Source organism: Bos mutus, chromosome 16 (genome assembly GCF_027580195.1).
Source record: "Bos mutus isolate GX-2022 chromosome 16, NWIPB_WYAK_1.1, whole genome shotgun sequence".
NCBI lineage: Eukaryota > Metazoa > Chordata > Mammalia > Artiodactyla > Bovidae > Bos > Bos mutus.
This window is the reverse complement of record NC_091632.1, coordinates 33,510,037-33,536,210: the sequence shown is the minus strand read 5'-3', so window position 1 is coordinate 33,536,210 and position 26,174 is coordinate 33,510,037. Positions and strand designations below refer to the sequence as shown.

Genomic DNA, 26,174 nt, shown 5'->3' with positions numbered 1-26,174 from the left:
CAGGGATCGAGTCCTTGTCTCCTCCATCTCCTGAACTGGCAGGCAGGTTCTTTACCACTAGTGCCACGTGGGAAGCCAAGAAGAAAGTGTTCTCCCTTCCTGGAAACAGGAAGGACCTGGATTCCTAGATCACCCCTCTCCCAGCTTCATCTCCACAGCAATTATCTGCAGAATGGCTCTTAGAACATGGAAAAGAACACCAATTAGACTTGGGAGAGCTTGCAAGGGTCTGCGGCATGGAGTTCTACACTGCTCTTTCAGAGTTGGGCAAGTCAGACCACCTTCCTGGGGCCTCAGTTTCCCCACCAGTGAAATGGGGATAAGAACACTTGCCTGTCTCTCCACAACTGTCCTGTGAAGAACAAAAGAGACCAGGGGTAGGAAAGCCCACGTAACTGCAGAAGGCCAAACAGATAGCCGGGCTGCAGGGCCGGTTCAGTTAGGGAACCATTTGCTTATTTCCTTGTTTATTTCACTGGGTCCACCCACACGTGCCATGAGTCCACTCCTGTCTTAGATACTATGGGGAAGGTCCCTGAGTGTAGTCAACCTGGATATTCAGATGAGACAGGAGAATTGCTGGCTTTGATTTATCTGTTTATCTGTTGATTTATCTGTTTATCTGTTCAAAGAAAAAGCTGGCTTTGATTATGACTTTGATTATGACTGTCTGTGCTGCAGAGGCCTTATCTCTGGGGCAGTGATGAGTCCTTCCCCAGGGAAACAAAATTGTCCCAAAGCCCAGGCTAGCAAACAGCTTCAAGATTTGTGCATGCAGGAGAACTGAGGGCGAGAGATCTTGGCCTGGCCTGTCTCTTTAAGGTTTAAGGTGCCAATCTGTCCTAAAGCAACTGCTGTCACAGTGGCCACAAGCAAGTTGGAACCATGGAGAAAGACCCTTGTGCAAAGGCCTGGATCTTTCCCGTGAAGGTCTCTGTTGTTCAGTCACTCAGTCATGTCTAACTCTTTGCAACCCTATGGACTACAGCACACCAGGCTTCCCTGTCCTTCACCATCTCCCCGAGCTTGCTCAAATTCATGTCCATTGAGTCGGTGATGCCATCCAACCATCTCTGAGCTACCTGCAAACAGTAATTAGGCATCTCAACATCGAGGTGGGGTTTATCTGTTCAAAGAAAAAGCTGGCTTCTCCCTCTGAGGGGGAAAAAAAAAAGTCCAGAGAGGCGCAGATATTTGCCTAGAGACACACAGCAAATCAGGGGCCCAAGTAGACTGACCTCAGAAAGCCCTACAGCAGTGGTTCTCAAAGTGGCGTCCCTGAACCAGCTGTATCAGCACCCTTCCTGTGCATTTTTGAGAAATGTAAATCCTTTTCCCCACCCCCACCTCCTGAGTCAGAAATTCCTGGGGTGAGGCCTGACAAGTCTTTCAACAGCCCTCTCCAGGTAACCCTGACGCTGATAAAGGTGAGGGCCACCGCCGTTGCCTGGAGCAAGGAGTGCTAGTTCTTCATGTCCTTCTGAGTGGGTGGGGAGGAATGAGGCTGTGGAGTGTAGTGCCAGTTTCTCAGTGGCTGTATGACCCATTTGGGTGATCTTGCCTGGAGAATTCCATGGACAGAGAAGGGAATCATACACGGCTGAGCGACTAACACAGACACACACACAGACACAGACACAGACACACACACACACACACACACACACACACCGCGGTTACATAACTACCCTTCCCCCACCCCGATGGCTTTTTGCACGCAGAGTGTGAACCCTGGGGCCCTCCCTAGTTGGGAGGCCACCTGCCTGGGCTCCAGGAGGCCTGTCCACACATGCCCCAGGCTGCTTTCCTGTAATTATGGGCTTTACCTGCCTGCTCAGCCAGAGCCGACTCCAGGCTTCTCCCACCCTGTAGGCAGAGCTCGCACAGCCTAAGTCAGCACCGCACAGCAGATAAAGGGTTCTGTGGCTGCAAGGCCTCCAGCAAAGCCAGGAATGGGCCTGACGCTGCCCCCAGCGGCCCCTGTGTGGGCCAAGCCCAGGAGGAAGAACGTTTTGCACCCTGGACATCAGGATGTAACCTTAGGCCCTGGTCTCTAGGTTCTCAGGGTAGAAATTGTCCATGGCCCCTAATCCCACAGGGACTAATTAGAACTTATTCTAAATTCTTCTTTTCCCAGAAGTGTCCTTTTAATATCTTTGGCACTTGTTTTTGGGAGGCAGATTTGTTGAACAGATAAGTAGGAAGGACAGTCATTTTCCCCGTGAAGTTTCTCATTGAAATAAATAAGCAGAAATATGTTTCTAATGTAAAAAGAGCTGCATTCTTTTTGTTTTTAAAGACCCGACCTTTGAAAGTAGGATGTTTCTCTCGGATGAGAGGCCCACTGGAGGGATGTTCTGAGGTTCCTGGGATGAAGATCAACCCTGCCTCCCCTGTAAATTCACGGCGGGGACAGGTTTTTTTTTTTAATATAAATTTATTTATTTTAATTGGAGGCTAATTACTTTACAATACTGTATTGGTTTTGCCATACATCAGCATGAATCCGCCACGGGTGAACACGTGTTCCCCATCCTGAACCCCCTCCCACCTCCCTCCCCATAGGGTTTTAAATTGACACATGCCCGTGGCACGAGGCATGCAACAAGCGCTCAAGTTTGCAGACTGATGGAAAGATCCCAAGTTCTGGCTCAGGACCTCCCAGTTGCCTTGTGCTGAACTTAACAAGCCCCTTCCCATTTCTCCTGTGAAAAGTGTCTTAACAAATACTAGCTGCCTTTCACTGTGGGCCCAGGGGTAAGATGGGCCCTCTAGTGGTTTCATTTCATTTAATCCCTCAACTGCCCTCTTAAGAGAGGGATCCTGTTATGATACCCATTTTAAAGTAGGGTAAACTGAGGGTAAGAGAAGCGAGCAGAGGTTGCAAACTGGTAGCCCTGGAGCCAGCTATGGCCTATAAATGTGTTTTCTTTTCCTAGCACTCCAATAGAAGGCATTTAAAACACCAGTGGCCAACATTTAAAACTGAGGAAAATTTATACCAAAAAAATCAGCTATTTAGCTTTATTTTGGAAAAATCAGGAGGCCAGGTGATAGAACCCCCATTCCAGCCCACATGGTAACAGTGTGTCCGCCGCCTAGGTGTCCTAAGCATGGAGTCCACAACCACTGGTCTTAAACCACAGTTGGTGACAGGCAAAGCCAGTGCTTGTCTGAGTGTCTGTCTATCTGCCACTCTGTGCTTCTCACCAGCGCCCACTTCCGGAATAGCCCGATGCTAGATCAGAAGGAGCACTGGTCAGGGAGTCAGGAGATGTCGGTGTTCGTTCTGTTGTCTAGGTGACCTTGGGCCTCAGTTCCCCCGTCTATACAATTAGGAGTTTGGATAAAAAGATCTCCCAGAACCCCTCCACTCCTATCAGCTTAAGGGAGGCTCCTCTCAGTTGCAGAGCTCCCTGGGAAACTGCCCGAGGGTTGCAGATGGGCCACGTGCAGGCTTGCCCACCTGAGCCATCTTATGGCCATGAACCTGTGGGCAGGATTGAATTTTTTTCTTTTTTAAAAATTCTTTTTTTTTTTTTAACAGTAGGCTCTTGTTAGTTATCTATTTTATTTATTTTAAAATTTATTACCTTATTTATTAATTTATGGCTCTGCTGGGTCTCACTAACCCAGAACTTTGCCATAGGCACTAGCAGGGCCAACAGTCTGACTCTTCCTAGTGACAGAATGGTGGATTCCACTCTTGGAACAACCTCCAGCATCCATAACCCAATTGCACAGAGAAAAGAGTCCATCAGGGTGACCCAGACTCCCCGCTTTGACACGCAGGATTCCTGAGCTGGGAGGTGGAACCAGCTTGTCCCTGCCTAGGTCAGTCTGAGGACAAGAATGCCCGTTGAGCACTGGGGGCCAGCTGGGACTCTGTGCTGCCAAGATGAAATACTCATTTAAGTCCCAGGAACAGAGAGCATTCATCCTGCCTTCTCTTTCTTCATCCTATAAACATGTGACAGAGGAGGAAACTGAAGCTCAGAGAGGGCGAATGATTGCTCAAGGTCACGCAGCAAATCAATGCCAGGGTTGGATGAGAGCTCAGGCTTCTTGATCCCCTTCCAGGGGTACTTGCCATATTCTCTGTCACTTGGGAATTTAGAACCTTCCACTTCTTTGAAATTGGGCTGGAGGAGCCCGTGTGGGCACAGAGACTATCTGTGTGGTCCAGAGTCCTAGTGTGGGGTTTGTGCATAGTGCCTGAGACATAAACCACTGCAGAGAGAATGGGGACCCTCTGGCCTCAGAGGTATGAGCTGCCTGAAGCTTCTAGGATGGAAGTTCAGTCTATAGGAAAGGTTGCAAAACTCACAGACATATTCTGGTTTTCCCCACAGGTTTTAAAAAGAATTCATATTAGTTGCCAACATTCAAGAAACAGGGAATTTTTTTTTTTAATTCTTTTTTTTTTTCCCCTTACAGTAGGCTCTTGCTGCTGCTGCTGCTGCTGCTGCTGCTAAGTTGCTTCAGTCGAGTCCGACTCTGTGTGACCCCATAGATGGCAGCCCACCAGGCCCCGCCGTCCCTGGGATTCTCCAGGCAAGAACACTGGAGTGGGTTGCCATTTCCTCCTCCAATGCATGAAAGTCAAAAGTGAAAGTGAAGTCGATCAGTCGTGTCCGACTCTTAGCTCTTATTAGTTATTTATTTTTGGCTGTGCTGGGTCTTCGTTGGTGTGCAGGTTTCAGCTGCAGTGAATGGGGGCTACTCCAGTTGCAGTGTGGGGGCTTCTCCTTCAGCGGCTTCTCTTGTTGCAGAGCGTGGGCTCTACAGAGCGCTGGTTTCAGTGGTTGCCGGACATGGGCTCTAAAGCGCAGGCTCAGTAGTGGTGGTGCATGAGCTTAGCTGCTCCTTGGCATGTGGGATCTTCCCGGATCAGGGATAGAACTCATGTCTCCTGTATTGGCAGGTGGATTCTTTACCACTGCGCCACCAGGGAAGCCTTGGTTACCTATTTTAAATATAGCAATGTGTACATGTCAGTCCCAAACTCCCAGTCTATTCCTCCCCTCCAACTCTTCCCCACTGGTAACCAACCGTACATTCATTCTCTAAGTCTGTGAGTCTGTTTCTGTTTTGTAAATAAGAATCAGGGAATTTCATGTAAAAGATAGGACTTCTGGCTTCTTTTGAAGAGTTTCAAGATATGGCAAAAGCTGGACCACATTTCCACCTGGCTGTGATGGGCAGGAGGTGGGTACGCTCCTGCTCATTCACCATCTCAACCACTCTTCCTGGTCTCTGTGACCTCCCTGCATGTAGGTTTGGGGGATTCAGGCTCCCCCTCTGCACCCTCCCATGCTAAAGTCGCCCCTTGCTCATCTTGGCCACCCCTGGGGAAATTCTGGTTATCATTGGTTCTCAATGTGGGGCAGCTTTGCCCCATAGGGGACATTGGGCCATGCCTGGAGACATTTCTGTTTGTCACAATGAGAGAGGGGAGTTACTACCAGCATCTAATGGGTAGAGGCTGGGGATGCTGCAAAACATCCTATGATGCACAGGACAGTCCCCACAACAAAGAATTATTGGGCCCCAAACATCAGTAGTGCTGAGGTTGAGAAACTGAGCTGAATCCAAATAGCCCTGGGCTAGGAACCGGATCCTAAGAGGGAGGGTCACCCATGCTGGAAATGACAGCACTCTGAGCATCGTGTTAGGCAGGGCGGGAGAAAGCTGGGATGTGTAAAATGTGGCCTTGGCTCTCTGAGGGCATGGGGGTGGGAGGTGGCCAGCTGAAGAGGAGGCACCCAGAAGTGCAGAGGAGGGGCTCCCCCCACCAGATATATCCACAGGGTCTTGAGGGCAGAGATCAGGCTGGGCAGAGATGCGGAGGGGAGCATTTTGGGCAGAGGAAACAGCCTAAACAAAGGTATGGCGGCAGTAACAGACACAGGGGCACACATCCGAGACGAGGTGGCTTCTGTTAGGGGGAAGGGTACTGGGTGGGAAGCAAGGGCTTGATGTTGGAGGAGGAGACTGTGGGCAGGGTGTAAAGGCTCTTTAAGTCCAGCTTGTAAGGGTTCTAAGTCAAGCCTGGGAGAGAGAGGGCAACCCTTGGGGAATCCTTGCAAACCTAGAGGAAACTTTGTGACCTTGGAGGAATCACTTAAATTCTCAGAGCCTCAGTTTCTTTACCTGTTCAATGGAATAATAAGAGTACTAACAGTTATCTCACATAGAACTTACCGTGCAGAACTTCAGTACCAGGTACTGAATTATATGTGATGAATTTAATCCTCATAGAAGTCCTACAAAGTATATACTACGATTATTCCCAATTCTATAGTGAGGAAACTTTGAGATAGGAGTGGTAAATTAACTTTAACTTTCCCAAGGATACTACTAATAAGGAAAGAATGTGAGATTTGAACTCAGGCAGTCTGGTTCCAGCACATGGTCTTCTTTTTTTAAATTAAACTTTGCATTTTATATTGGGGTATTGGTGATTAGAGCTTCCCTAGTGACTCAGAAGGTAAAGAATTTGTCTGCAATGTGGGAGACCTGGGTTCGATCCCTGGGTCGGGAAGATCTCCTGGAAAAAGGAATGGCTACCCACTACAGTATTCTTGCCTGGAGAATCCCACGGACAGAGGAGCCTGGCAGGCTGTAGTCCATGGGGTTGCAAAGAGTCAGACACGACTGAGTGACTAAGCACTCACTTAGAGCTGATTAACAGAGAATGTTATGATAGCTTCAGGTGAATAGCAAGGGGACTCAGCCATATATACACATGTATCCATTCTCCCCCAAACTCGCCTCCCATCCAGGATGCCACATAACACTGAACAGAGTTTCCTGTGCTATAGAGTAGGTCCTTCTTGGGTATCCATGTTAAATATATACATGTTAATATACACATCCATGTTAAATATACACACATAAACAGTGTGTATGTGTCTATCTCAAACTTCCTAACTCTTGCTTCTCTGAATCCTTCCCCCTAGCATAGCACATACTCTTAACTGCTGTGCTGTTGTGTCTCTAGAACATTCTAGGTGAGTTGTCCTCAAGAGTAAATGAAATAAAGCAGGCAGATCCTGGCACAGAGTTAGTGCAGAAGCTGTGACACATCAAATAGAGTCCTAGCCCAGGCTGAGAGAACAAAGCCCAGTTCACAGCATCCATGAAAACAGGCACCGGGGACGTTCAGGAGGGGGCATACCCGCTCTAGGGGAAGATGGGGGTGGAGGCAGGGTGCCCCTCCACTCAGGTGGATACTCAGCTAGCCAGATTTCTGGAAATGCAGCTCCATTTGCAGCGCCCCTGCTTCCCCGCCCCCACCCCGGCTTTAACATCACCAGGACTTTGCTCGCTCCATGTCCCCTGCCTGCTGTGTTCTCTCTTCCATTAAACCCCTTTTGTCTGTCCCTCCAACCGAGCTCAGAGGACACTTCTTTCCGGAAGCAGTTTAGGACATGCCTGGGCATGCCTTGTCTTTGTACCCAGAGCATTTTTTCAAACTCAATTGGCCTCCTGGGGCAGCATCTCAGAGCTGTCTCAGCCTTTACCAAGCATGTGCATCCTATTTCTTTCTTTCTTTCTATTTATTTTTGGCTGTTCTGGGTCTTCCTTGCTGTGCTCAGGCTTTCTCTAGTTGCAGCAAGCGGGGGGCTAGTCTCTAGTTGCAGGGTGCACAGGCTTCTCATCGCGATGGCTTCTCTTGTTGCAGAGCACGGGCTCTAGAGTGTGGGCTCAGCAGTTGCAGCACGTGGGTTTAGTGGCCCCATGGCATGTGGAACCTTCCCGGTCTAGGGATTGAACTGATGTCCCCTGCGTTGGCAGGTGGATTCTTAACCACTGGACCACCAGCAAAGTCCGGGGCTTCATTTTAAATGCCAGCACAGGAGTGGGAGGGTAGGGAAGGGAGAGGGTGGAGGGAGGACCAGATTGAATACTTCAATTTGACCCACATATTCTGTTTCAGAGACACCTCCCCTTCCAGGTCTTCAAAAGAAGGAGGCATATCGAGTGGTTCCATGATGAGGGCAGCCTGGGATTATTTCACTGTCGCCTCCCCTCAGGGATGAGCACCGAGGGTCACCAGCTTGTCCTCGAGAAAGTGATGGGATCACTAGGGGAGGGAGACAGTCGGTGAGCACCATGATTTTTAAAGATTTCTTTCGTGTTTCAACTAATCACCTGTGCTTTCACTTTTTACATTTTGTGATGCTGAAAAAATATTAACATGCCCCTGTTAACATTTTCATTTTATGGGGCAGAAAGCAAAATGTCTGGATTATTCAATAAACTCTGGACTCCTGTTCAGCATTGGGCTACTTCTCCCAGGTCACCAGCCATGCAGTGGCTTGCTTCTTTCTTTCTTATTTGCCCACCACCCTCTGTTTTATTAAGATATAATTGACATGCAACATTGTGTAAGTTTAAGGTGTATAATGTGATCATTTGATACATGTATATATTGCAAAATATTTACCATGACAAGGTTAGTTAACACATCCTTCACCTCACACAATTATCACTGTGGTGTTGTTATGGTGACGATGCTGAAGTTCTATTTTCCTAGCAACTTTCAAGTATATAATAGAATAGTGCTAGCTATAGTCACCATGCTGTGCATTAGATCCCCAGAGCTTCCTCCTTTTATAACTGGAAGTTTGTCTCCTGTGTTAAACATCTCCTCATTCCCTTCACCCCCACCAACCCCACTGCCCACTAACCCCTGGTAACCACCATTCTCTTTGTTATTATAAATTTGACTTTTGTTTCAAGATTCCATGTATAAGTGAGACCATATGGTATTTAGGCATTTGTCTTTCTCTGTCTGGCTTATTTCACTTAGCATAATGTCCTCCAGGTTCATCTGTGTTGTTGGAAATGGTAAGATTTCCTTCTGTTTTTAATGGCTGAATAATACTCATATATATACGTATATATGTATACACACACACACACACATATATATACATATGTATATATACACATATTTACATATATATCTCACAACTTTATTTTTAGCCATACTGTGTGGCTTGTGGGATCTTAGTTCCCTGACCAGGGACTGAACTTGCTCCCTCAGCAGTGAAAGCATGGAGTCCTAACCACAGGTGCATGCTAAGTCGCTTCAGTCATGTCCTCTGACCCCGTGCAACCCTGTGGACTGTAACCCGCCAGGCTCCTCTGTCCATGGGATTCTCCAGGCAAGAATACTGGAGCGAGTTGCCATTTCCTTCTCTAGGGGATCTTCCCGACCCAGGGATAAAACCTACGTCTCTTCCATCTCCTGCACTGGTACGTCTCTTTACCACTAGCACCACCTGGGAAGAAAGCATGGAGTCCTAACCATTTGACTGCCAGGGAATTTGCCATGACTTCTTTATGCATCTGTTGATGGACATTTAGGTTGGCTCCATGTCTTGGTTATTGTACATATTGCTGCAACAAACATGAGGGTGCATCTATATTTTCGAGTTAGTATTATTATTTCTTTTGGATAAATACCCAGAAGTGGAATTGCTGTATCATATGGTAGCTCTATTTTTAATGTTTTGAGGAACCTCCGTACTGTTTTCCATAGTCGCTGTACCTATTCACATTCCTTCCACAGCATGAGAGTTCCCTTTTCTCCACATCCTTGCTAACATTTGTTATTTCTTGTATTTTTAAAAATAGCAGAATATAATGACAGGTGTGCGGTGATACCCCACTGTAATTTTGACTTGCACTTCCCAGATGACTAGTGATGTTGAGCACATTTTCATGTATCTATTGTATGTATGTCTTCTTTGGAAAAATGTCTGCTTAGGGATTTGGCGCATTTTAAAATTGGATATTTGTCTTTTTGCTATTGAGTGGTATGAGTTCCTTTTATATTTTGGATAATTAACCCCTTGTCAGGTATGTGGTTCAGAAATATTTAATCCCATTCTAGAGGCTGCCTTTTCCTTTTGTCGTTTCCTTTGTTGCACAGAAGATTTTTAGTTTGATTTAGTCTCACCTGTTGACGTCTGCTTTTGTTGCTTGTGCTTTCAGTGTCATACCTCCAAAAAACATTGCTAAGATCAACGTCAAGGAGCTTTACCCCTATGTTTTCTTCTAGGAGTTTTATAGTTCTGTGTTTACATCTTATTTAATCCATTTTGAGTTAATTTCTGTGGAGTCCACTCGCATTCCTTTGCATGTGAACATCCAATTTTCCCAACACTATTTATTATTTTCCCTACTGAGTATTCCTGGCTCCCCTGTCAAATGCTAGCTCACTGGAGAGCGCATGGATTTATTTCTGAGCTCTCATTTCCGTTCTATTGGTCTGTGTCACTGTATTTCCTGCAGGGCTCACTTCTGAGCCTTACTACCAGGAATGCTCCTGGTGGCCTGCTCCAGTCCCAACTCTGCCAAGCAAGACAAGGAATAAAAACGCATTTCAACATCCGCTTAAGACAATTAGGAAGGCCACCGAGCTTCAGGGAAGAGAGTGTGAGAAAGTGAAAAAAAAACCCAGTATACTCTGAATGCAATCACATTGACTGTCAAACTGTCCACCATTCACAGAGAAGTTCCACTGGGCAGTTAACAGTAAGCAGAATTCACATATGTTATTTTCCTTTTTTTTCTTTTGGAAGCATTTTTTCTTTTTGACCACACTGCACATGGCATGTGAACTTACCTAACCAAGGATTGAACCTGTGCCCCGTAGTGGAAGCTCAGAGTCGTAACCCCAGGACCACCAGGGGAGTCCACATATGTTATTTTCTTATGAAACATTTGCATGAACTATTTGGTTCACCCTTATTAATGTTCGGTTAGCAGACCCTCGGAGGATGTTCTGGATGCGGGCCTGGGGCCCTTTCTTTCTCCAGTGCAGGCCCTTGGGACCAGGTCCTGTTTTGCAGGTGGCAGCAAGGCCAAGCAGTAGAGTTTTCCTACTCAAAAGTGCATTTTCTGCCCCATGGGGAACAGCTAGCTTTGGGGCCAGCAGCACCTGCAGGAAGGTGCACTTATGAGGGATGGATGGAAAACAACTCCGTTTGTGCCTGGAAAGACTCAAGCAGTGGCTTCTCCAGCAGGGAATGGACCTGTTTGTGCTGTGACCAGCTGGGGCCAGCACAGCTGGCTTGAATCCTGCAAGCTGATGTGCAGGTGTCACTTTCTTGGTACCGGGATGCAAAGCTGCACTGACAGCTGGGCCACAGCCTGGCAGTCAGGGGTCCCCAACTCTGGGCCAAGGACTGGTACCGGTCTGTGGCCTGTTAGGAACTGGACTACACAGCAGGAGGCGAGTGGTGGGCAACTAAGCAAAGCTTCATCTGTATTTATAGCTGCTCCACGTTGCTCACGTTACTGCCTGAGCTCTGCCTCCTATCAGATCAGTGCAAGCACTGGATTTTCATAGGAGCACAAACCCACCTGTGAACTGCGCATGTGAGGGATCTAGGCTGTGCACTCCTGATGAGTGCACCCAAACTGCACCCCCCACCCCCAATCCGTGGGAAAAAACTGTCTTCCATGACACGGGTCCCTGGTGCCAGAAAGATTGGAGACTGCTCTCAGTGACCATTATTGAGCAGCTGCCATGCACCAGGCTTTTATATGCAGTTATCTCCTCTAATCCACAGCCCAAACCCTACAGGGTAGGGTGACTCCTCTGCCCATTTTATGAATGAGGAAAACTGGGGCCCATGGGGGTAATGATTCCCACAAGGCCACACAGCTAGGCAGTGGCTGCACTAAGATTGGAACCTGGGTCTGTGGACTCAAAACTGGGCCCCTAACAATTCTTCAGCCTAATCAGGCCAAGTAACTCATCACCCTGCTAACCAACCAATCAGCTAGCCAACTTCCCACTGGTGATAACAGTTTCCGGGTGCTTACAGGGTGTCAGGCACTGGAGACGGGGAGATTAAGAATCCTGGCTTCTCTGGTGGCTCAGTGGTAAAGAATTGGCCTGCTGGTGTAGGAGATGTGGGTTCGATCCCTGATCTGAAGGAAGATCACACATGCCATGGAGCAGCTAAGCCCATGCCCCACAACCACTGAGTCTGTGCTCTAAAGCCTGGGAGCCACAAATGTTGAGCTCATGTGCCACAACTATTGAAGCCCATACGCTCTAGAGCCATGCTCTGTAACAAGAGAAGCCACTGCAATGAGAAGCCAGTGCCCCACAACTATAGAGTAGCCCCCGCCCTCCACTAGAGAAAAGGCTGCACAGCAACAAAGACCCAGCACAGCCAAAAAAGTGGATGGAATCCTGCCCCAGCTATATGACATTAAGCAGATTGCTTAAGCTCTGAGGGCTTTAGTTGCCTCATCTGTAAAATGGAGCAATAATGTTGCCTCCCCCATTGGGTTAAGTGCGTAAATACATGTAAAGAAAGCACTTGGAACAGCGTCTGCCGCAGAGTAAGGGTTCAATAAATGCTACCTATTCATGTGAGATTAATAGGGTTGTGATTTTGTAAATTACATTTTGTTTCTGGTGCAATGTTTTAAAATTGATTTTCAAATAAAGCAACTTTTTACAAAGCCTATACCCAGGGGTGGGCTTCCCAGGTAGTGCAGTGGTAAAGGATCTGCCTGCCAATGTAGGAGATGCAGTAAATGTGGGTTTGATCTCTGGGTCAGGAAGATCCCCTAGAGGAGAAAATGGCAACCCACTCCAGTAATCTTTGCCTTTGGGGTCCCAAAGAGTGGGACACAACTGAGAACACACGCACGCACGCATGTGCACACCCAGGGGTGGTGGGGGGCACAGTGCACCCGTCTTTCAGGCCAGCAGGTAGATTCACACTTCACTCTCCAGCACCCCATCTTTAGTCACCAAGAGACAGACAAGCAGGTCTCGGTCTGTTTTCATCCTCTGGCTGCCCATCTGGCAAATGCACTGGGGAAGAGGAATCCTGACCTCTGGTCCCCTAAGTGCCCGCAGCAAAGCCTGCCCCTCGAAGCCAAAGCAGGAGCTCCACAGGCAGGGAGAAGGGGTGCCCCACCTAACTGCCACGACCCGAGGGTGCCCACCTGCAGGGTTGAGGCAAAAGGGGACTCTACACTGGAAGCTGGTGCTCAATGGTCCTTAGGGCCACTGGACAAAACCTGCCACTTCACAGCTTCCGTCCTCAAAAAGTACAGTTTGGATCCTGTGTTTGAGTTAACAAGCGTGAACGTGTTGTCAGCAGTTTTTTTTTTTTTCCTTGCATTTTCTGAGCCTGGCATCCTAAGGGTTATTTATAATTTATTTGTCTCCCAGGACAACTGCCTCAATTTTCTAAACCCAAAGTGACAACAGCAATAACAAAACCAGGCCATGTTCTGCTCCAGGGGGTCCACCTGTCTGCGCCCTTCATTCCCTGTGGGTGGGAATTTCAAACAAGGACTTTTGCTGCCTTCACCTGGGCTCCATGATGCCATTTTGCAGGATGGCCGTAAAGCTGGTACAAGGTCCTGTATTTTTCTAATTCCAGCTGCATATTAGGCTTCCTTTGGAAATAATGTGGAAGATAAAAAAATTGCAGTTCTCGGCACTTTGGATTTTCTGGCCTATAAAGACTGTGTCCATCAAAGCATGCCCCGGTCCCTGTCTGCCCCCAGCAACCTCAGACAGGCACACACCTGACTGTTAGCACAGGCTTTCCAGGTGCTGCGCCCTTGGCTGGCCCCTGTGTCCCTATGGGGCCCTGAGGATCGGGCTTCTGCATGTGCATATTATATACACCTGCATAAATTGCCTTTATCAGTTTTATTAGCAGAAAGCGCCTGCCACCGCTGGAGAGCCTCGCTGCACTCTGAAGAGAGGGGACCCGTGGGTTTCCATCCCCGTAACTCCGTGTGTTACTCTGCTTTCCTTAAGTATGTGCGCCCTGTCTGTTGGGAGACAGAAGGGTGAACCTTTGCCACGCCAAAGAGAGGCAGCTATGGGAACACAGATTTAACAGTCCTTTGAAACCTGACCTTGGCCCCTGGGCTGTGGGGGAGCTTCTCCCACTGTGACTGTTCTTGGGTGTGACCTGGACGGACCCACCCGCTAGCGGATCCTGTCGGCTCCCCCTCCAAACGTATCTTGAATCCATAGCTTCTCACCACACCACTCCAACCGCTGCCGCCCTGGGCTAAGCTGCTGTCATCTCTCTTCAGGGACATCGCAATAGCTTCCGGGTGGCCTCCCTGCCTCCATCTTATTCCCACTCTATCCACTCTCCACCCAAAAGCCAGACATAAAGCGAGTCAGACCATGGGACTCTCTGCCTAGACCCCTTCACCATCTACTCCTGGCTGTTTGGGTAAACTCTGAACCCTGACAATGGCGTGAGGGACATGCTATATCCCTGCCCCCCACCCCCAGCCTCAGCTCCAGCCTTTCCCACTCTGGACTCCAGTCACTAATCTCCACTGGCCTTCCTGTTGTCTCGTGACTAAGCCAAGCTGCTTCCTACCTCAGGGCCTGCGCCTTCTGACTGCTCTGTCCCTGTCACGGCTGTGTCCAGGTCCCTCTCCCTATCCAAGTCTCAGTCAGATGCCAGCTCTCCAGAGGGGCCCTGCTCCCACCACTTTCCTGGAGCAGCCTCTCCCCCCAGGCATCACCAAGTGATGACCGTGCTCCCCAGGCATCACCAAGTGATGACCGTGTGTTCTATTTGTCACGGCACTTTTGCATCTCTGAGATCATTTGTTAGTGCTCATGGGGTGTCTTTCTCCACCAGACAGTGAGCAACCTGAGGACAGGGGCCATCCCTATCTTGTGTCACCACTGTGTCCTGGCCCTTGAGACTGTGTCTCCTACAGAGTAGACGCTCAATTATTTGTTGAATAAACATATTCGTGGGCAGTTAGTGCAACATACCCAAATAGGCACTGTATCCAACCTTGGAATCATGGCGGTCTGGGTAAGAAGACTTTCTTCTCTGAATTAACCATGCCTGCATCCTTCTCCTTTTAGGATCTTCCCATTTCCAGACAACAGAAGACACCAGATAGACCTCATCATGGTAGCAGCTGAACCCACTTGCTAGGCTCTTCCTGTGAGTCAGAGCTCACGCCTAAGCTCTTTACAGACGTGCAGTCCTCCTGATGACCCTATTGGGTAGTTACTACCCTTGTGCCCATTTTGCAGATGGTCAAATGGAGTCACTGATTGGTCTCAATTCATGCAAAGTGGCAGAACTGACTACAGAGCCAGAGCTGTTAGCCTCTCCCTAAATGCATATGAAAAGTACAAGATATCTCCCAGGGGGCTGAAAACCAGGCTTGGGGCAGGGGTGACAATGGCTCCCTAAGAAGCTGTTCTGATTTGGAGGCAGAACGCTGGCTCTGGTGGTGGCTCTGAGGTGGCCCCCTCCTCTTGGCACCGTCCCTACCTGCAACGTGCCGCAAAACTGAAATGTGCAGCCAGCAGGGAGAGCAAACAAGAGTGAGCCCCAGGGGCACGCGGGTCACCAGCCTCTGCCTCCCTGGCCATACCGGGCCTTTCTGGTGAACTTGGCCTAAGCCCCAGGGGCCTGCTTTGAAGGCAGCCACAGGGCTGGAGCAGGGGAGGAAGAATGTGGGAAGAAAGACACTACTTTGGAGGATGGAGGGGGCGGGCAGGAAAGTAGGATTACAGGCGGGCTGGCTTTTGTTGGCAGAAAGGAGAGGGCGGTGGGAACCTGCCACTCTGAATGCCCAGGGCGGAAATACAGGGTCACAGAGGGAGAGTGAAATGAGGACAGCGCTTCTTAAGGGGCAGCTCCCACCTCCCGAGGGAGGGAGCAGCGGGGGCTGAGGTGTCTTGGGGACATTACAGGGGCCTGGAGGGAGAGGAGGAGGCGGGAGGGAGGAGAGTAGGGAGGAGAATGAGGCGATGAGATGGAGGAGGGCAGAGGCGAGGGGAAAGTGGGTAACGCATAGGAGAGTGGAGGGCCACATCCTGGTTCCATGATCTTGGCTAAAATACTGCACTTCTCTTTCAGTTTCCTTGAGACCATGATACCTACCCTGTGGACAGGAAGTCACGTATGTAGTTAAAACATCTGACTGTGGCTTGATGTATCACACAGGAATCATTCACTTTTTTCCTATTTGACTCTCCAATCCCACATTTGGATGAAAGAGATTAAGCCTGCGACCAAAATTGGCTTCTTTCCCTTCAGATCATTCCTCACGGTCCAGATCCAAGTTCACAGGCCTTGGGACTTCCCTGGAGGTCCAATGGTTGAGAATCCACCTTCCAGTGCGGGGGACACAGGTTTGATATCTGGTTGGGGAACTAATATTCCACGTGCCACGGGGCAACTAAGCCCATGCACCACAACAAGAGAAGCCTGTGTGCTGCAGTAGAGAAAGCCCATGTGCTCCAATGGAGCTCGCTTACACACACACACACACCCAGGTTCACAGGCCTCACTACCCTAATACCCAGTTGGAAGACCTTGATCTTTATCAGGTCAGAAGCTGGCAAACACCTGTAGGTTCACCAGGGTAAGGGGCTCTAGAAACGTGTTACAAGGGCTGAGATGGGACACGTCACCAGGTGCGTAACCCCAAAGTTCCCAGGTGCTGGGAACTTGGCTGGCTTACTGCCTCCCTGGTCCCCACCATGAACCTGACTTAGTGGAATACTCCACCCTGCTTGTTTCTGGGTCCTCAAGCCCCTCATTCAGCACACATTCTGGGGTGTCCTCCATGATGCTTTTATCCACCCACAGATGGGAGACCTGAGTTACCAGGAGGGAAGGTGACAAGCTCTAAATGACACAGTGACATGGCACAGACTGGGAGCTAGAGCCAGTGTCCCTTGAGCTTCAGAGCAGAGCTCCTTCAGCTGTCTGTGGGGGGAGCAGGTTCTGAGCCCCAAATCCAAACGCTTGGTCAGCTAAAAGCTTTGGGAGCCACTCCTGGGAGCAAGGGGCAGTCTGGGAGACGCAATCAGATGCTGAAGCGTGGGAAATTCTTGGACATTTTGTTGGAGATACAAGGTCCTACCCTCTTGCTGCTGCTAAGTCGCTTCAGTCGTGTCCAACTCTGTGCGATCCCATAAACGGCAGCCCAACAGGCTCCCCCATCCCTGGGATTCTCCAGGCAAGAACACTGAAGTGGGTTGCCATTTCCTTCTCCAATGCATGAAAGTGAAAAGTGAAAGTGAGGTCGCTTAGTGTCTTTTAAAACTGGGTCATTCTGAAAGCTGTGCTGTGTGGCCAGTCTATCACACCATCACTTTCTCCTCTCAGCCCTGTACCCTGTGAACATATGCACACAAGTGCTGTAGCTGCTTCCTGCAAGCCAGAAGTGCTGACTTTGGTCTGAACTCTCTTGCTCTTCTCCTGAATCACCAAGGCCCCCTGTGCTCTCTCTTGCCCTGCTCTGACTTTCTGACACCATCCAGTTTTCAGAGTCCCATTTCCAACCCCAACCTGCTGACAGGCTGCTGGACTCTGATGCTTTGCTTTGGCCTCTGGACCTGGGACTGTATCTTGCACTATCTGCACAGCCACTCCTGAGAAAGGGCCTCCATTCTGCCCTTGTGAGGGACTGTCAGCAAATCCGAGGCTCACCCTGATCCCCAGGTTGTGTCAGCTCTGGCTTCTGCCTCTCTTTCTGATGAGGGAAACACTGATTCTGATCAGGTGCTTGAGATGGACAGCTTGGTTTGATCTTCCCCTCTGTTGAACAATGCTCTCATTTTCCTTTCTGTGGCAATTTCATTGTATTTCTGCTTATAGAGATGTAGCAAGAATGGCATAATGGGACGTGTGTGGGTGGAGGGACCCTGGGGAAAGGAACTGAGAAGTCAGTTCTTCTGGGTAATGGATTGTTACCTGAGGCTTTTACCTGAGGTCCTTCCTCCCTCCCAGACACAATTTACTGAACCCTGTGTTAAGCGATTTACATACATAATCTCCCTTAGTTTTCTCTCAACAATGCTATGAAATAGGGTGATTATTATCTCTGCAAATCTTGCTTAGCTTAAGCAAGTGGTTGTCAAGGTGTGTTCTGAGGACAGGTGGGGTTCCTGGGATCCTTCTAGGAGGTCTGTGAGGGCCTCCCCTTCCCAACCACGTATCTGCATGAGGTTGAATTTTCTTCATCAAGTACAACCAAAATAACACATTGAGACAACCTGAGTGCAGAAGCAGGTATGAGAACCCTGCTGTCTTCTGTGGAGTGACATTTCAAAAAGATTTGCAAAAGTAGAAAATAACGCTACTCTTTTCACTAACTTTTTTTTGGGAAAGTATAATTCTTATTCATAAAATATGTTATTTATAGTAACAAGTATAATGGGTTGTTTATTATTATTTTAAAAACAAATATTTGATCTTTTTGAGTTTTAATTTCTAAAATGGTAAACATCAATAAATATAATCCACACAAACAAAAGCTTGTTGGAGTCCTCTCTAATTTTTGAAGATGTACCATCAAGATGCTGGACAAAAGTCTGAGAACTGATGTTTTAAGCCAATGGTGATAATCTCATAACCCTGGCCAGTGATTGGTTCAGGAGTTTAGGCCCAAGCCTATCAGTATATGGTATTCTCTTGGTGACAGCTATTGGTTGGAGAATGGTCATGTGACTGATTTTGAACCAATGAGATGGGTGGAGTGTTTGCTATAAACTGCTGGGAAAGCTCTTCCTGACTGGATGGCTTACAAGAACACCTTTTCTTTCTCTGAGGTTGTCCTGACCAGATACAGTGTCAGAACTTCACCAGCCATCTCACTTCCAGCCTGAGGAGGCAACTGATGCCCAGAGTAGGGCAGAGCCAAGAGAATCACCAAGAAAGGAGACAGAGCCAAAGGTCAAGTTGAACTACATCTTCAAGTGCAGTGTCATGACTCTAATGAATATCTTCATTTTTTTTTTATGTCAGCTGGAGTTGGGTGTTAAGTATTTACAGATGACAGCATTTCAACTGCTATGCCCTAGTCCACATATGAGGAAATGGAGGCTCAGAGAGGTTAAATGAGTGCTAGCGGAGAAGGCAATGGCACCCCACTCCAGGACTTTTGCCTAGAAAATCCCATGGACGGAGGAGCCTGGTAGGCTGCAGTCCATGGGGTTGCTAGGAGTCGGACACGACCGAGCGACTTCCCTTTCACTTTTCACTTTCATGCATTGGAGAAGGAAATGGCAACCCACTCCAGTGTTCTTGCCTGGAGAATCCCAGGGACGGGGGAGCCTGGTGGGCTGCTGTCTGTGGGGTCACACAGAGTCGGACACAACTGAAGTGATTTAGCAGCAGCAGCAGCAGTGAATGGAAAAGCCAAAATCCAATACCCAACCTCTCTTCCCTCCACCTCCATCCCCACATTATGTAGCTTTCAAAAAAGTTAGGTTCTTGCCAGTCTATGTCTGGAATCCAGATCACAAGAAAATCCTATGGAGGCTCATGTGGCTAAGCAGTCTGAGATCCTCAGGAGTGTCTGCCAAAGTCCTTCTCTTTGCCCCAGAAATGACAGCTCCCTGCCCCTCCTCTGGGAGTTTTGAGGCTATCCCCTGGATCTGCTTGGCACAGTCCAAGCCTGCCCTCCGCCCCAACCAGAGTTCCCTTCTCTAATGACCTGATGAGGCCTATTGAGAGTGTACTCATCAGAGTTGTTGGTTGCAAGCAACAGAAACCAATTCTAGCTAATTTGAACAGAAAAGCGATGTTTGGCCAATTCATACATCTCCTGGAGAATGGGAGAGTCAGGCTTGGAGGGCTGAAACCAAGATTAATGCCCCAGGACTTCCCTGATGGTCCACTGGCTAAGACTCTGCGCTCCCAATGCAGGGGACTCAAGTTTGATCCCTTGTCAGAGAACTAGATCCCACATGCTGCAACTAAAGATCCTGCATGCACAACTAAAGATCCCACATGCTGCAACTAAGACCCGGTGCAGCCCAATAAATAACTAGTTTAAAAATTGTTATAAACAAAATTAATGCCCCCAAATCAAACCACTGAACTAGTCCTATGATCAGTCCATTCTGCTGGGCACAGAAGCTCTATCTTGACTGCCATCACTGACAGTGGGCTGACGTGTGCTACCACAGTCTTTGGAAACTGAATCCAAATTTTGTACTACTTGCCTCTTCTTTGGGTCCTTGGCTTCCAGATGTTTGCATCTGATTGGAGACTAGGTTACAGATTCATTCCTTAGCTGCAAGGGATGCTGGGAAAACAAATATTTTCAACTTGATTGAGAGAAGCAGGCTCTGCCTTAAAGCAACTGGAGCTTCTCCAAGCATAGCAAGGAAGTTTGCATGCAGTGTGGCCCAAATGAGTGACAAATGTTTACTGTGGAAAGATACTCAACAATCTGGATAGCTGCTCTGAGCTTCCAACCAGCAGATCTGGTGGGTCAAAGCTCCCCAGTGCCACGGAACAAGTTTTTCCCAGGGACAAATACATGGCTTTTGGCAGGAACTTGGGCTGCCAGTCATGTAGCACAGCAGGTCTGCTGGCTCCCTAAGCAAATGCAAAGATGCACGCTCACTCAGGAATAATCAGGAGCATGTATGGGCCCAATGCCTGGCTCTATCACATATGAAGGATGCGCCTTGGTCAACCACCTTAACCTCTCTGCACCTCAGTCTGCTGACTGTACAGTACCCCACTGCAGAGTTGTTGTGACAGCCAGAAGTTCAGGCATTATTTGGTGCCTGGCTCATTCACTGGGACTTGTCATAAAAGAGTTAGGAGTTCCACCACCGACACTGTTGTAACTGTCTGCTTCTCACCTGCCACTGTCCGCGGTCTCCCTCTTCTCTCTCACTACACAGAATCTGTTCTATGACAGGGGAGCAGAAGGAAGCCTCGTGTCTTCTAGAAAGCTTTACTCCTTACCCCAGTTCCTAGTGGTTTCTCACTGCTTTCAATTAAAAAAATAGATATATATTATTTGGCTGCACCGGGTCTTAGTTGTGGTATGCAAACTCTTAGTTGTGGCACATGGGATCCAGTGCCCTGACCAGCAATCAGACCTGGGAACCCTGCATTGGGAGCATGAGGTCTTAGCCACTGGACCACCAGCGAAGTCCCTCACTGCTTTCAACTCTGATTCATTCAATCATTCACTAGACTAGTCCTTCCTTCACCAGACTAGTCCTTCCTTCTTATTACCCAGCCCTCTCCAACTCCCTACCAAGCTCTTTGCACACTGGCCTTCCCTTTTTTAAAAGACACATCTTTTTTTCTCATTTGCACTCACTGTTCCTTGTCCTGGAACTCCTCTCCTCCAGAGAGTTGTCTGGCCAACTTTTCCTTGTCAATTGCATCTCAGCTAAAATGGCCCCTCCTCCGAGAAGCCCTTCTGATTACCTAAACCTAAGCAGCTGCTGCTCACTTTCCCCTTCACTTGCTCTTATTCTCTGGCCTCGGGTGCTCTCAGCTGACCTAGCTACACTCCCAGGGCTGACCAGTGAGGGGGTTTGTGGCAGAGGTCCCGGCCACAGAGCAAGGGCTTGGAGGAAGAGATGGAGCTTTCTTTTTTATTTTGTATGCATTTACTTTTTTTTACTTTACAATATTGTATTGGTTTTGATTTTAAAATTGAATTTATTTGTTTCTTTTTGGCTGTGCTGTGTCTTCATTGCTGTGCATAGGCTTCCTCTAGTTGCAGTGAGTCCGGGCTACTCTCTAGTCATGGTGTTTGGGCTTCCTATTACAGTGGCTTCTCTTGTTGCAGAGCACAGACTTCAGGGCACATGGGCTCAGTAGTTGTGGCTTCCAGGCTTAGTTGCCCCATGGCATGTGGAAACTTCCTGGACCAGGGATCGAACCCCATGTCCCCTGCATTGGCAGGCGGATTCTTAACCACTGGACCACCAGGGAAGTCTGGGATGGAGCTTACTGATACTGAGCATCATGACCCATATCAGCATCTTTTACAGCTCCTAGCACAGACTCATTGCATGATAGAAGGGCAAAAAAGACTTGGGACAGGAAGCCTGCATCGAACTTCCAGAGGGGCCTCCCCCTGCCCCCACCCAGCCCCAGCCCTGCCCTCCAGGATGATGAGCCCCTGCCGGGGTTACACATCAGCAGATGACAGGGCATGGGATGGCCCTTTTTGGCTGTCACTCCCTCCCCCACCAGAGTCCTGGTGATCCTGGGGGAAGGTTGCTGAGGGACAGACTGTGGGGGCTTCAGCAGCTGAGACACAGATCGGATCAGTGTTAATGAGAGGCCCTGCTGATCTGGCGGCTTTGCTAATTAGGCTGCAACAGCTCCAGACCCAGCCAAGGAAAGCACGTTGCTTATGCTAATCAAGGGCGGTAGGCACTTCCTGGCTGGCAGAGTTGCCCAGAGCCTGGAGCATGTGCTCAGCATATAAGGCATGGCAGGGGAAAGCTGGGAATTGGTTGGGGGGAACCAATGCTAGAAAGATCCAAAGATAGCCCCATGGCTGCACTTTAGATTCTGGGGCTGCCCCTTGGCCCAGTATAGTGAGCAAGAGGCATGGAAGATGGGAGAGGTCACCAGTGAGGTAGAGGGAGGAAGGAGGAAAAATAAAACACCCTACTCTGGAAGGTGGGGAGACGGAACATGAGGCTCACTTTCCAAAACTCAGCTTCGAGTGATGGCGGGCAGACTGTATCGGGACATTCATGGGGCCAATATAGACTCTGCCTACTGTTCCAAAGGGATCAAGCACCCTAGTGCAGAGGGCAGCCTCTGGGGCAGTTGAATCGTAAGCTAGCCAGACAAGTAAAACTACTTCACCCCTGGCAGGGTCAGATGGCTGTGTTCTTCAGCCCAAGTAACAGATATGAAATATTCTGAGTTGATTTCCCCATCATCAATGTATCATCAAGGATCTCAGACCCTGAGATCAAATGTGTGTTGAGATTCACTCACTCAGTTACTCATTCATTCGTTCAGCACCTACTGCATACCCAGTTTCAGCCACAGGGAAAACAGAGATGAATGACGTCATCTTGGTCTTCAAGAAGCTTAGGCAAGGACCACAAACCAGCAATCTGAGTAACCATGTAATCATATAGCACAGGTTTCAGTGCTTCCTTACCTGAGACTGGGAGGCCAAGAAGGCTCCAAGAGGAGATGATGCTTGAGCTAAGTTAGGAAGGATGAATAAATTCAATGCCTAATGTCTAGAGAGTAAGTATTAATGTGCGATGCAATGGTCTATGCCCTTGACATCCCTAACATGTCCTGTCTTCCCAGTGACTCTACTCAGTCGTGACTATTACAGCTTTCCCATTTTACAGATGAGAACACTGAGGTACAAAGAGATGAAGAAACAATCCTGGAGTTGCACAATGTTAAGAGGCAAGTCAGGGAGCAGGAGGGGGCCAGGTGCTCAAGGAGGAGAAAGGATCCCTGAGAAGAAGGACCAGTGTGTGCAGAAGCTCAGAGGGATGTTGCAGTGGGAGTGGCCATGGCCAAGGCTGTGGGCTGGGGAGGGAGACAGGGGGTGATGAGAGGCACCGAGTTTACAACTGGATTCAAACCCCGCTGACTGAGTGGCTGCACCCTGGGCTCTGGTGGGTCAGAGACATGTGCATGGGGAAGAGTTAGCTTGAAGCCTGCAGCCAGAGGGCCCTAATCACCGATGAATTATGCTCTTCATCAACTATTTAGCACCTCCCTTGGTAGCTGGGTCCGGAGCTGGACTCTGGTCGCCACATCAGTATTTCAGCTGTGTCTTCTTTTCAGCTAAAAGTGAGCTTGTCATTTGCACAACTTTTGAGACACCTCAGTAAGCAAGGTTTTCTCTTTCACTCTTGTACCTGCAACATAGGCTTAAAGGGGACAGATTGATTCCGTTCCCTTTGAGTTCTGACCCTCTCTGGCTTCCAGGTACTGGGGTCTTAGCCTGAGTGTCATAAAAAGCTCCAAACACAATATTGCCAGAAAGAGTTATTGGATTCTGTACTTTCCCAGCCACTACTGTGTCTGTAGGGAAAGTGGAGGTGGGTGAATGTGATGGGGAGACGGGAGGGAGTGGAGCAACCAGTTAAAGTTAGGGTTGGGTGTCTTCATCAATGCTTCAGCACTCATTGAGGGTTTTGCTTCTCCAGGAAGTCCCCAACACACACCCCAACCAGCTCCAAGAGCCTCTACCCCTCCTGTGCAGCTCTTGTCATGGGGGCCATTTTTCTCTAAATTTAAAAAAAATGATTATTTGCTTATTGTGACTTCCTCCTGTAGACAGTCAGCCTTATGAGATAGGGTGCTGGTCTAATTTTGTTCATCATTATACCTTTTGTTGTTGTTTAGTTGACTTTTTGTGTCAACTAAAGTGTGTCTGACTTTTTGTGACCACATGGACTGTAGACCACCAGGTTCCTCTGGCCCTGGGATTTCGCAGGCAAGAACACTGGAGTGGGTTGCCGTTTCCTTCTCCAGGGGAGCTTCCTGACCCAGGGATCGAACCTGTGTCTTCTGCATTGGTAGGCAGATTCTTTACTACTAGCATCTAGAATTGTGTCTGGCACATAGTACATGCTCACACATACTTGCAGAAAGGATGCAGAAATAAGGACTAATCTTGAGAGACTGATGGTTCCTCCCTCCTTTCCTTCCATGTCCCTCCCTTCCCATTCTTCCTTCCAGAAACTTTTTCTATGTGTGTACTGGAGACACAAGACAAGTCAGATGACTTGGCCTGAGGATCGCCATCAGATGGCTGGGCCTGCAGGAGGCCCTCACAGCCCAATGCCAGGAGCTTCCTGGGCTTATCTGCCCCCATCTGAGAATGATGAGCAAATCTAACCCTCACCATGGACAAAGATGGTGGGTGGTGATGCCAGGACAGAAAGTAATTCCAAAGTCTGCTCTGAAGACAATCTGGGGTTTCCCTGAAAACTTCAGTGCCTCCCTTTGCACGCTGTTCCTTGCAGACCCTACAGGGAATGTCTGCAGGGTGGGCTCCTGTGGGTTGTCAGGGGAGGGTAGGATGCTGAGGATGTCGTAGGGGAAACTAGCCTTCAAACAATCCAGGGATTGTAGGATACAAAGAGCGAAAGGGAGAGGCAGATGCCTGTAAAAGACAGATGCCCCACTTCCCACAATGAGGATGAAGAGAGAGCATCCAGACACCAAGTCAGCAGAGACGGCCCAGAGGCAAGCCGCAAGCAGGGACTCTATCTGCCAGGACTGCTTTCTCTCTGGGGTTCTGGGAGAATTTAGTGCTTGTGGCAGGTGCTGGGCTGGGCTCCCTGGAGACCTTGAGACTCCATTTAGGCTGGGACTGAGAACGCAAATGACAGCGGGGCCACCACCCTCTGGAGGGGCTCTGCTAGCTGCCTGGAGGGCATTTACTTCTGCCTATCTTCCTAGCTCACGGACCCTTGAGAGGGAAGCCAGAGGCAGGGAGTGGGGAGGGGAGGGGGAGTGCCAAATGTAAACACTAGAAAGCTACATTAAAAAAAAAAAAAATGCCAGGACCCCTGTGGAGACCTATCAGTGGATCTGCAAGTCTGTATATTGGCAAGCCCCCAAGACAAGTCTGATTCACAGAATCCTGACCTCTAGGCTGCTTTTATTTATTTGGCCACACTGCTCAGCATGCTGGATCTTAGTTCCCTGACCAGGGATGGAACCCATGTCCCCTGCAGTGGAAACATGGAATCTTAACCAAAGGAAGTCACCTAAGATGCCTTTAAAAACACCCTTCCTCTCTTCTGGAAGGCAGACATAATGAAAACAAGATTTCAATTTGATAACAGGAATTTTTCAAAATTTCAGCTTTTATAGGTACTGGGGATTGAAATACTTGGCTGCAACTTGTGTTTTACTGGTTGTCTTTATATTTTTACCTGATAAATAACAAAGTCTTGGATCACTGAGGATGTGGCATGTGGGTCACAACCACAGAGTCAACTCAGGGCAACTGAGGAAGAGAGATTTTTCCATGGAAGGGATCATGTTTGGATCATAAATGGAAGAAAAAATAAGATGAGAAAAAGATTTCACCTTTTAGGAGATGTCACAGGTTTGGCAGATTCAGTTTCATTGTCTTCACTTTCCGACGCACAATGTCTCACCAGTGGGAAGTGCCACCCTTGAGCAATGGAGAGCTTTGACATTTGCAAGTTCAACTTCTCTATCAGGAAAATGGGCTTCGCACACAACTGAAACATCTTTTCCTTGGGGGGCAACGCCGAAAGGACTTTTTTGTTCAATCTTCTATTAAAGAGAAATTCAATTGCCCAGATCAGCCTGTTTCCGGAGTGGTGCATTCTAGCTGACCAAACTTGGCTCACTTACCTCAGATCCAAACTT

At 48.6% G+C, this 26,174-nt stretch overlaps 1 protein-coding gene and 1 long non-coding RNA gene across 2 annotated transcripts in view; one reads left to right on the top strand and one right to left on the bottom strand.

The window, feature by feature from the left end:
- KAZN (kazrin, periplakin interacting protein) overlaps positions 1-26,174 on the bottom strand; it is a 1,347,864-nt gene that overhangs the window by 181,242 nt on the left and 1,140,448 nt on the right. The window lies entirely within an intron of this gene.
- LOC138991253 (uncharacterized) lies at positions 7,949-19,021 on the top strand. The gene is made up of 3 exons (XR_011467226.1): positions 7,949-8,109; positions 14,906-14,987; positions 15,915-19,021. It is a non-coding gene; the product is annotated as an uncharacterized lncRNA (long non-coding RNA).